The sequence below is a fragment of the Sceloporus occidentalis genome, unplaced genomic scaffold (genome assembly GCF_023333645.1).
Source record: "Sceloporus occidentalis isolate IW3139 unplaced genomic scaffold, rSceOcc1.0.p SCAF_12, whole genome shotgun sequence".
Lineage (NCBI taxonomy): Eukaryota > Metazoa > Chordata > Lepidosauria > Squamata > Phrynosomatidae > Sceloporus > Sceloporus occidentalis.
Genome location: NW_028316992.1, coordinates 14,965,610 through 14,982,667, shown reverse-complemented (window position 1 = coordinate 14,982,667; position 17,058 = coordinate 14,965,610). Strand labels below are relative to the sequence as shown.

General features: G+C 41.4%; 1 protein-coding gene across 3 annotated transcripts in view; it reads left to right on the top strand.

Annotated features, from left to right (window-relative positions):
• The first annotated feature begins 8,063 nt into the window (after window positions 1-8,063).
• LOC149305323 (pleckstrin homology domain-containing family M member 3-like) overlaps window positions 8,064-17,058 on the top strand; it is a 99,349-nt gene continuing 90,354 nt past the window's right edge. For 2 of the 3 annotated variants that reach the window (XM_089477869.1, XM_089477871.1), the window contains exon 1: window positions 8,064-8,216. The gene's annotated coding sequence lies outside the window, so the exon portion shown is untranslated. Of the gene's footprint in view, window positions 8,217-13,130; window positions 13,196-17,058 lie in introns of all 3 variants that reach the window. The other variant, XM_089477870.1, reaches the window with a different exon arrangement.

The window sequence follows — 17,058 nt, the reverse complement described above, 5'->3', positions numbered from 1 at the left end:
TGCCCTGCACACAACCTGGCCTTTTGTGATCAAGAGCAGGACAATTTGGTGGTGAGGGAGAACGTCTGCAGGGTTGGGCTGGCATCACCAAGACTCTCCATGCACCTTTCCCACACAGATGCTGCCAGCCTTCAACCAAACTCTGGAGCTGGTTGATCCCTGCCCAGATGATCCCTGCCTGCCTCCATATCTCTGGAAAGATGGTGGGACCCTTTTCACAATCACTAGAGGACTGAACCACACTTGCCACGATGATTGAGGTGTGTGGAAGTGTGGAAACCTAGTACTAGTTTCAGTCTGTCACCTTTTTTTGGTGGGGAAGAGGTACTATTGGCATAGATACTATTTGGCTGGGGGAAACTTCTGCCGAAATCTTGGAGTGCTTCGCTGCAGCCAAGACTTTGTGTTATATGGCTCATAAATGTGACTTTTTTGGGACTACAACTGGCAGAATTTCCCATCCAGTAGGTCTACTGGACGTAGTAGCCCAACAAAGTAATATCCCCAAGCTCTGATATAGACTAGTGCTTCAACTCTGTGTAAGGCAGCTTCATAGGTTCTTCTTATGAAGAGTGTTTCTAATGTGGGCATACACTTAGCTATCTTTGCGTGATCAGAGGGCCAGAACTGCCTGGAAGCAGAGGCATGGATGCTGAAAAATCTAAAGATGGGGAGGGCAGCATGGTACATGAACTAATGAACATACTAAAGAGCCTGATAACCCATTCAGTTTATAGGTAACACCTGAAGTCAGCACCCTATTTCACTGGTCCTGACCTGAGGCCATTTCATAGTCTTCCTGCACTGTTACAGACAAGTCTAGGCTGCTGCCCTCCCACTTTGCCCATCATCCTAATTCTAGCTGGTATTAGTCTTTCAGATTCTGCCTTGGACAGTGCTTGTTCCAAAGGAAAGGACTGTTTTTTAAACCCAAAGTTGGCTGCCAGGTCCGCATCACTGGTATAAATTGCATCACATCGCCTGGGAAAGAACCAGACGTCAAAACTTAACACCCTTCCCTCCCAGGGCTGGACCATCCATATAGGCAAGCTAGGCAGTTGCCTAGGGCTGGCAAACAGTAGGGGCGCTGGTGCAGCAGGTGGCAAGGGAGCTGGGAGGCCAGAGAGAGAGAGAGAGAGACTTACCCCCCCCTCCTCAGCCATGGAAGCAGTGAACAAGAGGGCCTCTGGGCATGTAGAGAGCAGCAAGTGGGTGGGCAACCCTGGACCAAGGCAGGAAGGAAGGGAAAAGAGGAGGGAGGTGAAGGCAGGGAGAATGAAGAGAGGAAGGGAGGAGGAAGAGAGAGAAAGTAAGGAAGGAAGAAGGGAAGGGAAGAAGGTGGGAGGAAAGAAAAAGGCAGGGTGAAGGAGAAAAGAGAGAGAAGGAGAAAGGGAGGAAAGGGAAGCCGTGAGAGGCTGAGAGAGTGTGACTTGCCCAAGGTCACCCAGTGGGTTTCCTTGGCCAAGCTGGGATTTGAACCCTGGTCTCCCATTACCCTACTCCAATACTCAGGCCACTGCACCATGCTGGACCCTCCATCCACTGCACCTAAAGGTACAGTACTAAGTTATTCTTTGTTGTTGTGTACCTTCAAGTTGTTTTCCACCTTATGGAGACCTTAAAGGAAACCTATCCTGGGGTTTGCTTGGCAAGATTTGTTCAGAGGAGGTTTGCCATGGTCTTTCCCTGAGGAAGCTGAGAGAGTGTGACTCGCTTGAGGTCACCCAATAGGCAGGGAATTGAATCCTAGTCTCCAGAGTCCTATTCCAACACACAAACAACACAAAGCTACATCTCAACCTTCTATCTAGGAAGAATGACAAAATGTCTTCCATTTTGAGTATGACCAAGAAACATGAATTTATATTGTTTTTTATTAATGTTTTTGGCTTTTAGTTGGTCATGTTTTTGAACCTCCTACAATTTCTCCTACATTTTGTCCTACATCATGTCCTACATTTTTCCTACACTTTGAGTGGCTACAGCGGGGGGGGGGGGGCACCAAAATATTTCTCGCCTAGCGTGGCCAAATATCTAGAGCTGGCCCTGTTCCCTCCCTCACCTTAAAAGACTTTAAAACTCTTAAAGTGGCATGCTGAGGCATGTAACATTGAAAGGAAAAATAGCTCCATGTAAGCAACCGAACAATAGCGGTAAAGTAAAGAGCATCAATAATTTGTCAAGGCCCTCTGCATGCTAGGTGTTAAACAAAAGTTGAGAAAGTACAGAAACAAAGCTGGCCAGTGCATGTTTACTAAACTAAAGAACTCTTGCAAAGCTTAATGGCCTTTTCCTATCCAATATTTCACTCATTCATCCATTCACAATAGTCTGCAAACAAACACATTGCTGACTGGTTAAATAGCATTCCTCAGCAAGGGTTCCTTTTTTGCTGGGTTTCAGAGAATAAAAGCAGGGTGGGATGGGAAATTCATCCTGTTTCGTGTAACATTTAATGAACTTTTAGCACAGTTCTTAGAGATTCCCAGACACAACACAGCAAAGTCTGTGGAAAGCATTACATTCCTTTATTTCTTTTCTCATAAGCCTCCCCCTGCCGCCGCCGCCGCTGCAAGCAAATTCAAAATTCTCTATGTCAAAAGAGTGTTCTGAGGCACACATGCAGAAATAATATTTAGGAAACTAACAAAATACACTCTTTTGTGTTTTGTACTTTCAGAAGCAGCACTAGAAACGTGTGGTCCTCCAAATGTTGTTGGACTACAATTCCTAGTAGCCCTAACTAAGAAAGACAGTGAGGAGCTGCAATCCAATACAACATTAAGAAAGTCTGTTTGTGGTTGCATACTGTTCACTCTGGGTGATGAGACACAAAACGTTGGGGAAAGGTGACTGCACTACTTGATAGGAGTTCAACAACATCTGGGACGCAAGTTGCCCACTCATATTCTAAGTGATACAAAGTGATTTGAAGTCCCTAGGACAACCTGTGTACAACATCCATTATCTTGAGAAAGATATGTACTGAAGGATCTAAATATCAAAACTATATTTCTCCTTCATGGTCTCTGTGAATCATACAAATGGGTTGTACTGTGCAGGCGCAGCACAACCCATTTGTATGTATTCGCAGATGACCACTCAAAGAAATACTGTTACAGGTAAGCAACCTGTCCTTATCAAAACTGAAGGATCTAAATGTCAAAACCATATTTATATCCTTCAGTATGTACTTTAACCTTGACTTTAATCTCCAAAGGATCAGATTCATCCCCAAGGCCTGAGACTGCACACCTTAGCTCTGTACCTTGATAGCTGTATATTGAAGCACAGCTAAATGTCAGTTTTTCCTGAGATACAGAAACTAGTCTTTGCTGAATTTCCATTTGTAAAACATCAGTTCAAGGAATCTTACCAGAAGCAGGGGTGGGGGGTGATGTGGCAAGAATTTCCTGATACATTTCGGAGTATCTTCTTCCCTTGTGGTATGATATGCTGGATCTTGCTCTGGAGGCTGTACAATAATAATACATGTAAGCATGTGCAGAGTGACTCCCATCTTCAGTGAATATTTATTACTTTATTTCATTTATTAAAATATTTATGACCTACCTACCTCTGAGGATGTCAGGACGGCATAGAAGAAAACCAGTTTAACACGTTAAGCAGAGGCTGGATGGCCATCTGTCGGGGATGCTTTGATTGTGATTTCCTGCATGGCAGGGGGTTGGACTGGATGGCCCTTGCAGTTTCTTCCAACTCTACGATTCTATGATTCTATGATTCTATGAAAAAACAATAACACAACAAAATACAATAACATTAATTTTAAAAGACTAAAAATAAATTAAACCATTAATAATTTAAGACCAGGCTATTTAAAGCCAGTTAAAACCATTTAAAATAAAGCTGACAATAGCACATGCGTACATTGGATAAAATCAATTATGCCTCAAAGGCTTTAATACAAAGCTATGACTTTCCTTGGTGCTAGAATTACACCAGCATTGAGGGTAATATATAACAAAGGTGCCACAACAGAGAAGGCCCTCTCCCATGTTCTCCCACAATGTTTCCCCCCCACTGGTGGGATATTGAGAAGGGTCTCGCCAACACCCAGAGTAGTTATAGACTCACATCTGCAACTGAGTACAGTTTCTTGACTCAGAATATGTCATTGCCAAGGAGATGAGCAATGCCATAAGGGCAAGGGAGAGACTCAGTTTAGAAATCCAGCACTGTTCCTTTCCTTTGCTGCAGGACCAAGAGAAGAGGGAAAGCCAATGACTGGTCCATTGAACCTTGTTGACTTAGGCACACTTGGAGAGACTCCAATAAGCTCTCTCTTCCGCACCTTCCTATCTCCTTTCAGACACTTGCTACAATATATTTTGAGATTCCTTCAAGCAGGAGAAGGGGAAAGGGGCTGAGAAACACCTCTGTCTTGAGGGATGGGAGATGTTCCAATGGTACTGAAGAGTTGGGGCTTGAAAGCCTTTGGGTTCACGCAAAGTTTTCCTAAAGGTCATTATGCAGTATGGTAACTTATGGCTTTGCTGTCAGTTTTCATAAAGCCACTTCTTCTAACAAGGAGGAGATGGGGTAGGGGGAGCGAGAAAAAGAATTTTGTCTGGAGCCATTAGTGGTCCCCTCCCTCGTCCCCCACCCTATTAGCGAGCTTTATTAAAGCAACACAGACAAAGACCAGAGATGCCCTCCTTAATGGAGAGCCTCTGATAATTACTCAGCTCTGCCGCTTCTTTTGGGCCCTGAATGGCCTTTGAATAATGTTTCTCTTGCTGTGGTCACAGACAATGTCCTAGCAGACTGCTCTAAACGGTGCCAATCCCATTAGTGGAAGAATAGCGGCCCTCTTTCTATGGAGGTGGATGTTTGTTTGGGGTGGCGGTGGTGGTGGCCTTCCAGTGGGAATGAACTATGCCCACTGCCTCGGATGCAGCCAAGCAATGCCAGGAAAGGCTTGTTCAAAAACAATCTCCTGGTTTGAAAGGGACCAGAGCTAAGTGGCTTGGGAAAGATGTAGCCTGCTGGCATAAGAGCCCACGAATAAGGGACAATCTCATGAAAGGGAGAAATAAAACATAGCTTATATTGAACGTTAAATAAAAGGTAATTGCTGGAGTGTTGGATTCCAATCGGTAGCTTTTCCTCTGCTTGCAAGGGCCAGTTTCAGTGCTTTGAAGCACTCTGAAAATGCTTTGAAGCACATTCTCTGCAGAAAACATAAGGAGAAAGCAAAATTTATGCCTAAGGAAATACGACTGAGCAGGGAAGGTTGGGATTCTTGTTGGCTTCTGCTTGTGGATCTTTCCTACAGAAACCCAAAATTCATTTCACATCCCATTCCTCATTCCAGTGGCGTCTTTGGTACCTGTGTGCTTTAAAGCACTCAACAGAAGAAAACTAGTTCATTAGGATTTATCCTCTAACAAATCAAGATATTTCAAAATTAACAATGGCAGACCCAGCAACCAAGACCCCCCCCCCCCAAATGTCTAGGATCTAGGACAGTGATGGCGAACCCTCTGTGGGCACACATGCTGTCTCCCTAGCAAAGAGTTTACCAGAGTTTCTTACTAGAAAGCCAGAAGGACGTGGCACTTCGCAATAATAAATAAGTGGGGTCTGAGTTGCACTTTGGGCACTTGGTCTATAAAAGGTTCACCATCACTGATCTAGGATATCTCTTTTGCTCACCACTAGGAGCTTAATGTGGATACCCTGTGATTTGTGTAAACAACTAATCCTGAGGATTATTCATTATTTGTAGAACACCTAACACTATAGTTAGAAGGGATACACAAATTAAGCTATTGTACTGTAATTGTATGTTAAATTTGGCTTCAAACTTTGATTAATCATTTACACTATTTAGGCGGCAATCTAAGCACTTATCTGGGAGTAAATGCCCTGATGGCAGGGAACTGTCTAATTAAAAAGATTGTATGTACAGCACTGTGTAAATTTACAGCACTTTATAAATAAAGGTTAATAATAATAATAATAATAATAATAATAATAATAATTAAATGGAATTTCTGTATAAACATGTTTAGCGTTGTACAATGAATCAATCAAAATGACATTCACAACTGACATATTAAAATAATTTTAAAATATTAGTACTGTTAAAAATCCTCTTACGAAAGGCAATTCTGCTTCATGCTCTGTTCCTCTTGGTCCACCTTCCCCTCTTATCAGGACCTTGCAACATTTATTTAGGATGCTGCATAAATTAATATGTAATATCTTTTACCAATAAGATTATTTGTTTAGGCAAATTTGTCTTTCACTCCATAGATTTGCAGTAGGGTAGGTGTGGTGTTGATACAGTGAGAACCACCTTTTCTCTCTTTCCCACTCCCACATTTAACCCAAGGGCTGGCAGGCACAAGATCAATAGGTGATGGTCACCAGAGGGATGTGATGGTGACATCTTTACTTGCTGAGATCATTGCCCCTGTCCCATTTTGACTAACCAAAGGCACAGGAAAACCACAAGTGGGGGAGGTGGTGGGGACAAGAGATTAAATTCAACACAGAATCATAGAATCAAAGTTGGAAGAGACCACAAGGGCCTTCCAGTCCAACTGAATGCCATGCAGGAATTGACAACAGAGCAATACTTTTATTGGCTAGCTGTAGTGTATACTGAAGAATGAATGCAGGTTGACACCACTTCATTTTGTATTTTTTAATATTTTTATTCATGTTTTCAATTTTTAAAAAAACATAACTGTTCATAATCATATCTTTAAATTAATCTTGATCATCAATTAATATCTAACAACGTTCATGTAAAGACAAATGTTATTTTACGCTTCACCTTATTCGTATACAAACTTAAATAAACAGATTTCTTATGACCTCATTGACTCTTAGGGCCTCGACAGACTGGCCAGGAGGGTGGAGTGGGGCGTGTGACATGTGTACGACGCGCACCCTGACTCCGCCCCATGCCAGACTGACACTGCGTGCCCCACCACATGACGGGCGGTGTCATGGCACTCCTCTGGCGCTGCGTCGATGACACTGCACCAAAGGAGTGCAGAAAAGGCACGGCGCGAGCAGCTATGATGCTGCTTTTTGCGGATCCTTTTTGCACTGCATCTAGCTGTCGCAGCCCCAATCCAGCGCAAAAAGGGGCGGCTGCAGGCCACCCCTAGGGGCAGTCTGTTTAACCCTTTACTTCTTTATTGTGCTTTTCAGTGATTGTATATATGTGCCTTTATTAAAAAGGACAGACAAGTATGCTTAAATTTATTCCTTATAAGCACACCTGCCTGTCCTTTTTAATCCATGATCTACACACACATAGTGCTTTCCATAGTGGTAGAATTCCATGACATAGCTGTGTTAGTCTGTAGAATCAGTATGCAGAGAGATTTTGTAGCACCTTTGAAACTAATTAATGAAAGAAGTTGGCAGTATGAGCTTTCCTAGGCTTAAGTCTACTTCCTCAGATGCTTTTGGTGGAGCGGAATCCAGGAACAGACGTATATATGTAATGCCATTGGTAGGTGAGGATGTCAATTTAAATTCAAAATGCTTTGAATTTCCATTTCCCATTTCCATACACAAAGCATTTTGAATTTAAATTGACATTCTCATACACCAATGACACACACACACACACACACATATATATATATATATATATGTCTGTCTCTGGCTTCCACTCCACCAAAAGCATCTGAGGAAGTAGACTGAAGTGAGTCTCAAAGGGGCTGCAAGGTCTCTCTACTTAATAATAATAATAATAATAATAATAATAATAATACCAAATGCATCTGAGGAAGTAGCCTTAAGTCTAGGAAAGCTCATGCTGTCAACTTCTTTCTTTCAGTGAGTCTCAAAGGGGCTGCAAGGTCTCCCTGTGTACTGATTCTGGAGACTAATACCATGGCTCTCCCTTTGAATTCCTTTCAGATAAGTGTTAAGGTTTGCAATTGCCCTGCATTCTTCCATAGGGAAAGACTGCACCCCGGAACCTTCTTGCGGGTTTCCTGTTTCCCCGGCTGCAGCAGGGAAGGTTTTGAGAGGAGGACAGACTGAGACAGATTGTAAACACAGGAGACAGAGGCGGCCCAGGCATCAGCACCAGCAGCAGCAGGAGGAGGAGGAGGAGGATGCCAGGTCCAGTGCCTTCTTCCCCTTGAGGGCACAGGAAAGGCCTCCCTTGGAGAGGAGATGCTGCCAGCTTTGCTTGCATGGAGCACCTGCCAGCCAGCCAGGTAAAAGGGCCCCTCTCTCTTTAGCCTCAAGGCTGGCCATTATCCAGCTAGCATAGCCTATATATATATATGTGTGTGTGTGTGTGTATGCACACACAAACACACAGCTCTCTCTCATTCATATATATATATATGTGTGTGTGTATTCCTCTCTCATATATATATATATATATATATATACTCTCTTTCACACACACACATATATATATACATCATATTGATACATATCTCAGATATATATATATATAATGCACATCTCATAAATATATGTATATCATCTGTCTCTCACACACATATATATATACCATATTGATACATATTTCATAAATGTGTGTATATCATGTCTCTCTCACATATATATTGTATTGATACATATGTCATATATATCATATATAGCATACCATATATATATATATAATGTATCTCAGATACATATCACACACACACGCACGCGCACACACACATATATATCATATATATATATACACACACGCACGCACACACACACACATATATATCATATATATATATATATATATATATACACAAACACACACACATTGTGAGAAAGATCATATGTGAAATACATATCTCATACACACACATATATATCATACCCCATATATATATATATATATATATATTCACACATACTGTACATATATATTTGTGAGAAAGATCATATGTGAGAGATACATATCTCATATATATATATATATATATATATATATCATATATTTATATATTTGTGAGAGATTTGTGAGAAAGGTTGTATGTGGGAGATACATATGATATATATATAATGTATTTCTCATATATATATATAGCGTATCTATATATATCAAATATGATTTTTCTCACAAATGTGTGTGTATGTGTGTATATATATATATATGAAATGATTCTGAGGTACATATGAGATGTATGATATATATATTTATATATTTATGAGGTATATATATATATATATATCTCATACCTCATATATATCTCACATATATATATCTTATATATCATATCTCTCTCACATCTATATCAAATTGATACATATCTGACACATAACTCATATATATATATACATATATATATGTCACATATATATTGTATCTATATATCAGATACATATCATATATATATATATATATATATATATATCATATCTCTCCTGTGTGTGTGTGTACATATATATATTTACATATCCAATACATATCTCATATATACATCATATATATCTCATATCATATCTCAGATACATATCTCATATATCTCTTTCTGTATCTACGTCTATCAGTATATCTATCTCATATATATTGTATCTATCAGCTGTATCATATAAATATGTGTATATGTTACATCTGTATCATACGTATCTGTATCTGATATATATGATGTATCTCATCTATGCATATATGTGTGAGTATGTATATAGCTATCATAACCGGCACCTTCGTGGTGATTTTGTGCATTTTGATGTGACATTTTCAGACATTTCTAGCTTTTTGGCATGCATATGCACCTCCAAGGGGCTGGTTATAATAGTTGTAAGTGACTCCCCTGTATATTTGTTATGGAGCTCTGCACCCCTGAAAACACACCTCCCATTCCCTCTATGTCTCCTATGTAAGAGTTTTGTAATAAAACCAAACTATGTATTCTTTTGTGTTTGTATAGATGTTTTCACCCCTCCCTTTCTCCCTGCCCATGATGCAAGATTAGGTCATCTTGTTATGGGCATAGCTGTGTTTGTGCCTCTTTAACAAACATAGACAGTAGCAGGAAGCTATTAAGAGTCCATTTGCATTGTAGAAGTAATGCAGTTTGACACCAGTTTAAGTCCCATGGCTGAATCCTACAGAATCCTGGGATTCCAGCCCCCACAATCCATGAATAAAAACATTACAGCACACACAAATAAAGTTAAAATCAGCAGCTGGGTAGTAGGGGGGCTAGAGGCATAAAACTTCTCTATTAGGATGCATTGAGACTCTAGAAATAATGCTGTTTCATGCCCTGGCTCCATCCTACAGAATCCTGGGATTTGTAGTTTTGTGAGGAACCTGAACTCTCTTGGGCAGAGTAGGTTGAAGACCTTGTAAAACTACAAGCCTCGGGATTCCATAGAATGGAACTACAGCACTTAAAAGTGGTGTCAAACTGTATTATATCTACAGTGTAGGTGCACCTGTACTCTGGCAGGTTTGTAACTATAGTATGTCAAAATCGCAGACCAGTGCATTGCATGTGTATCATATCTGTGTTGCTAATTTAAGGCATTTAAATTATTGAGCCCAAACTACTCAAAATATATTACATTTTTCTTTTATTTAAAAAGAAAAACCCCAAATATTTACTTGGTGTACTTTCTCTGTGTACCATAAGAACTACAGACTTCTTTGAAAACATGTATATACTTTATAGTACAGTGTACAGAATTAACAAAAACAACCACTTCCAATTATTATAATGCCTTCTTAGCAACATTATAATATGTCCACATTTTAATATTATTAAATATTATATGCTTTAGTAATTTCATCTAGAATTTAAATTGAATCTCAACTAAATACATGTATAACTGCTGCCTTTTTTTTTTTAATGCTACTTGAATGTTAAATGCCCTTTTCTAAATAATACTTATGAACAGATATGTTTAGGCATGGCATCCACCCTATTTTTAATCCAGTTTAGGCAGCAATTCTAAATTAAATCCCAGGTGTTGCAAGTAAGTGTGACTTATTGGGCTACCTCTCTCTCTTTCTGTTGTTAGTTACTTGGGCCTGTTACAGACTGCCAAAATAAAGCTGCTTCGGGTCTCTTTGGAGGTATGCTATTTAAATGATGCATGGGTCCTAAGAGTCCGGAGGTTGCGCCAAAGCCACACTCCATTCCTAAGCACTGGAGGGCAGCTTTGGTGCAGCTTCCAGATTCTTAGGGTGCATGCATCATTTAAACAGCATACCTCCAAAGAGATCCGAAGCAGCTTTATTTTGGCAGTCTGTAACAGACCTTGGTTCTTAGTCACTTCATTATTGTTATATCTGAAAATTCAGATATAGCTGTGGCAGTCTGTAGGATCAGTACGTTGAGAAATTTTATAGCACCTTTGAGATTAACTCAGTGAAAGAACTTGGCAGCATAAGCTTTTCTATACTTCAGTCTATTTCCTCAGATGCATTTGGCGGAGTTTTGAGAGGCAGAGTAGTGCAGGGTTTTAGTGTTGGACTACTCTGTGGGAGCCTAGGGTTCAAATCCCTGCTCAGCCATAGGAACCCACTGGCTGACCTTGGGCAAGCCACACACTCTCAGCCTCAGAAGAAGGCAATGGCAAACCCCCTCTGAACAACTCGCCAAGAAAATCCCATGAGAGGTTCACCATAAGTGGTCAGCATAAATGGGAAATGACTTGAAGGCACACAAGAATTTTCACTACTTTCAGATTAATCATTAAAATATAAAATACATTGTCAGAATATCATAATATAAAGTACAAAGCGCCATTTTTAGATTGTAAGCCTGAGGGCAGGGAAGCGTCCAATTAAAAAGATTGTATGTACAGTGCTGTGTAAATTTACAGCGCTTTATAAATAAAGGTTAAGGTTAATCATATAGCTGGATATTGCCTAGGTGGGAAGTTAGCTAGCTTTTATTTATTTGCCCATAAAAAGTAAACTTTTGTGCAACAGGGATATAAAAGGGGATAGATGATCCATCCAAAATTTAGTAGTACTGTACTTCCTAAGGTAACTGTTGACGGAATTCACTCCAGGAGAGGGTTGGGACAGAAAGATTTAAGGCATGTCAGCAAGTAGGCTTGTAAAAATTCTGTGGGCTAGTAACTATTGTAGATGTATTTACAAGATTGCAGTAGACTGTTTCAGTGCTGTGTTCCAACCTGTTCAGTTTCTCTCATTCCTATCTAGGATGCAAGTGGGGGAAATATCCAGAGAAGGAATCAAATCTTCTGAAGTAAATTCAGCTAGGAGAAGAGGGCCAAAATAATTCTCCTAAAAACATGATGGTCAGCTAAAGTTTGATGCTAACATCTAATGTTTGCAATACCATTTTTGTTTGTGAATTACCCTTCACTGGGGATTGACCCATTTAACACAGTAAGGTTTGATTCTGTCTATAGGGATATGCATAGCATCTAAAAGCCAGATTTATGTATGCCTGATGTTTTAGAACTGATCAAATATAGCATGGATCTTTCACTCCTCATTCTGTTTCTTGCCCTTCCTGGTTATATGAACCACCCTACTGAAAGTGTTAAAAAACTGAAGATGATTTAGCCATCTTCTCCTTATCCCTCTGGTTTAATGACCTCATTTCTAGTGGCAGCTGCACATGACTTGCTTTTTGTTTGTGCAGAGCTGAGGTAAGGCTTCAGAGTTGTCTCTGGGAGGAAAAGGAAATGCACACACATGCAAGGTTTCATTTTAGCTATGGTGGTTATTTATTTATTTCCAAGGTCAGTGTATCCTTGTAGTCCGTATTTAATCAAGTGCACAGTCTGGTTGGGAATATAAAAGAGACAGATTATCTGGAACTGCAACATGCAGTCTCCTGGAGAAAAACAAGGCTATTATCTCTTAATTTAAGAATAAGTATAATCCCTGAGTTTTCAAGCGTCAGTGACGCCAAAAGGGAAAGAGATGCCTGCTTGGTGAGGAAGGGATAAGATTCTGCACGCACCGACTCCAGTTCTATGTGTCTTGTGAGGTAATATGAATAAATTATATGGATCTATAGAAATGCGGTACTGAGCAGACATCTTGACATCATGAATCAGGCCAGCACAATCCGGCCTACCTAGGCAAACACTGCCCCTAAGTGAAGTTGAAGTTCGATAAACCTTTAAAAAAGTGCACCTAAGCCTGCAATGTGCTTAACAATCTCACTGTTTCTGATTTCTAGGTGAGGGTACTTGGTAGTCAACAGCTGGTCAGCTTCCTTTGCTTGCTAGGTCACATATTTTGCAGGTTTGTACAGTTCACAGGTTAGTGCTTTTAAGTTGTTATTATGAGACAAATTATCTGGCCCTTCAGCTGTTGCATCTTCCAACATTCTTCACTACTGATTGTGCTGGCTAAGGCTGCTAGGAGTTGCAGTTCAACAAGGTCTGAAGAATACCCTGCCGCCATTGGTAGGCAATTTGTGATGTTTTCCACAAGTGTTTGAATTTTTTCAAGCAACTTCTCCACAACCATAGAATGATAGAGTTGGAAGAGACCCTAAGGGCTATCCAGTCCAACCCCCCCACCATGCAGGAATACAGAATCAAAGCACCCCCAACAGATGGCCATCCAGCCTGTTTAAAAACCTCCAAAGAAGACTCCACCAAAGGGAGTGTGTTCCACTGTCGAACAGTTCTTACTGTCAGGAAGTTCTTCCTAAGGTTGAAGTGGAATCACTTTCTTGTAGTTTGAATTCATTGCTCTGGGTCCTAGTCTCTGGAGCAGCAGAAAACAGGCTTGCTCCAGCTTCAATATGACACCACTTCAAATACTTAAACAGGGCTGTCATATCACCTCTTAACCATCTCTTCTCCAGTCTAAATATACCCAGCTCCCTAAAGCCCCATACAGACAGGCCAAAATAAAGTTGCTTTGGGTCACTTTGGAGGTATACTGTTTAAATGATGCATGTGTCCTAAGAGTCTGGAAGCCGCACCAAAGCCACACTCCTAAGCACTGGAGCATAGCTTTGGCGCAGCTTCTGGAATCTTAAGATGCATGTGTCATTTAAACAGCATACCTCCAAAGTGACCTGAAGCAGCTTTATTTTGGCAGTCTGTATGGGCCTGAGTCTCTCTTCATAGGGCATGGTAACCCTTACAAATATTTACCTTTCTGATCTTTCTTTTGGGCAGAGCTGGGGCTCCCAGAATCCACCAGCCAGTGCACCCAAAGTTTTCCCCAGGTTTTCTCCCTGGTTATCTCTGGCTGGGTCTGAAAGAAGGGTGGACCCTTTCAATCAAGCCATTAATTTGTCTATAATTTGTTTTAGGGTAGGAAAGAAAAGAATAAGTGTAACCTGTCATATGTTGTTGGGGACTCCCACCACCCTTAGCCAATCTTTCTGACAAATTTTCATTCACCTCAGGTAGTTGTTCTGGCTTTGCAGATAGCCCAGTTTCGGACAGGTTAGGAGATTTTAGAGCTGGGGGGAGGGGGCTGGGAAGATATCTTAAAAACTGCATCAGTTCTGCTAGTAAAATTAAAGAAATACGGAAGTTTCCAGGAATTTGTCTGATTACACGTGAGCACTGCTGTGTTTGCAAAAAGGTTCAATACTTTCAGCTCATGCTCAGTACATGCTCAGGCATTGTGATGACACACTCAGGATGGTTTGGAAAGACTGTTCTGCCACATAACTTTCCAAGTGCCTCAGTGTTTGTCCTTCACTTCTGCCTTTGCACTGAACCACCCCTTCTCAAGGCAGCTGGAGTGGTTTCAAGTCATGTAGAACAGCTTCTATCCAGAAAGGAAGCAGAGATGTCACCTTGCTAAACAGTGATAAACTAAGCTAAGATATATGATAGGATCTAGCTATATGCACAAGAATTTAGGAGAAAGGTGGAATGGAGTATTTAGATAGTGACTCTGTTTACCTGTATCAACTATGGTTCTGTTTCTGTTTTTCTGCTTCTGTGTTTTAAATCATGGTTATGCAAGAGGTACTGTGTTTTAAAATACTGCTGTCCTATTAGATATCATTAATACACAAATAAAACAAACTCCAAAATCCACAAAGGAGTGATAACTTTATTGGCCAGCCAAAATGCATGAAACGCAATGCAAACTTTCCAAGTTCCCTTGGCTTCTTCATCAGTCAGAAGATGTTAAACACTCATACGGGAGGAAGAAAAATGATAGTGTTGGCATCAGAGGCCTTTAAAAGCTTGGATTATGTATTTTGTACATTTTGGCTGACCAGTAAAAGGTATCACTCCTTTGTGTATTTTGGATTTGTTTTATTGTACTGTATGGCCAGCATGGCTACCCCTAACTATGTGGAGAGTGATTTACAGCACAGCACATCACCATTGATAGATTTTCTTTGGATCGTTTTGTCTTGGACCACTCTTCACTGGTTTAATTAAGAACTAATTTGCTGTGTCTGTGACGTTATGGACAAGGTCAGATTTGTAATATCCAATTTACTCTGCATAAGTGTTGGAATTACTTCATATTAAAGGTGTCTGAACTTTAGCTTCCATTCCTAGAACTGCAGAACAGCAGATTATGAGTTTCTCTTGGCTTCACTGGAAGCTAAAAAGGACTGAGAAAGTCTGGAAATCATGAAAGATGAAGGAAAGAGTGGAAAAGACTTGTTAAGTTAGGGGAACAGAAACTGGAATCGGTAACAAGGACAAATAGTGAAGCTTCTGGAAGTGTCCTCTCTAACTATTCAAAGCCCCTCCAAACCCTTCTGTTGCAGACCTTTAGCAGATTCTAGCCAATAACATCAGGGGTCGGCAACCTCCGGCCCGTGGGCTGGATGCGGCCCACAGGCGCCTTTCCGCCGGCCCCCGGTCCCTCCTGCCACCGAAATCACCGCCGATTTCGGCCACTCCGGCCACCATTTTGTCCTTCAAAATGGCGGTGCCCATTAGGAGGCCCGCTGCGGCCTCCGGAGCCCTGAAACAGGGCTCCAGGAGCTGCACCGGGCCTCTGGGAGGCCCGCTGTGGCAGCCGGAGCCCTGAAACGGGGCTCCGGCGGCCACAGCGGGCCTTCCAATGGGCGCCGCCCACCTCCCTCCTGGCTCCGCCCTCCCTCCTCCCTTCTATAAATGGAGGGGTGGGGGGGAAGGAGGAGGAGGCAGAGAGAGAGAGAGAGAGAGAGAGGGAGGGAGGGGGAGGAGAGAGGGGGAGGGAGGGGAGGAGAGAGAGAAAAAGGGTGGGAGGGTGGGAGGGAGAGGAAAGGGAGGGAGGAGAGAGAGAGAGAGAGAAAGGGTGGGAATGTGGGAGGGAGAGGAGAGAGGGAGGGAGGAAGGGAGAGAAAGAAAGTGGTTTGAGACAGTGGCATGCGTTTTTTGCTATTTTGTGGCCTTGCCTAGTTGCTTCCATGCTTGCAAATATTGCTATCATTATGCTTGTCCTTTGGTATTCTCTTTGCAAAATCCCCCCACATGGACTTGCTTGCTCTTTTCTGGCTTGAGACAGTGGCATGCATTTTTTGCTGTTTTGTGGCCTTGCCTAGTCACTTCCATTCTTGCAAATCTTGCTATTATTATTGTTGTTATCCTTTGGTATTCTCTTTGCAAAATCCCCCCACATGGACTTGCTTGCTCTTTTCTGGGTTGAGTCAGTGTGCATGCATTTTTCCTGTGTTATGGCCTTGCCTAGTAGCTTCTTGCAAATATTGTTATTATTATGTGGCTCCGCCCCCGGAGGGTGGAAACTCCGCCCCTGACATGTGGCTCCACCCCTGGAGGGTGGAAGCTCCACCCCCAGCTTCGGCCCCCCCAGTTGTCTGAGGGACAGCAACCCAGCCCCCAGCTCAAAAAGGTTGCCTACCCCTGCAATACATTTTCCAATGTTTCTTTAGCAATGATGACTATGCACTAGAAAGGGAGAAAATCTATTTGTTTGTTTTTTGTAGGTTATTATTATTATTATTATTATTATTATTATTGAGCTTTTCCATCCTGGCCAAGACCCACATTGCAGCAAAGAGATCCCCTCTGCACACTCAAGCATGGAAATTCCTAAATATTTTGGTATGCATTTTCCCTAATGTAACAATATTTTAATATACACATTTTAATGCATGTTCCCATTGCCTACAGTGTGTTTGTGCAGATTAATCAAATATTTGCATTTTAGGTCTACATCCAATG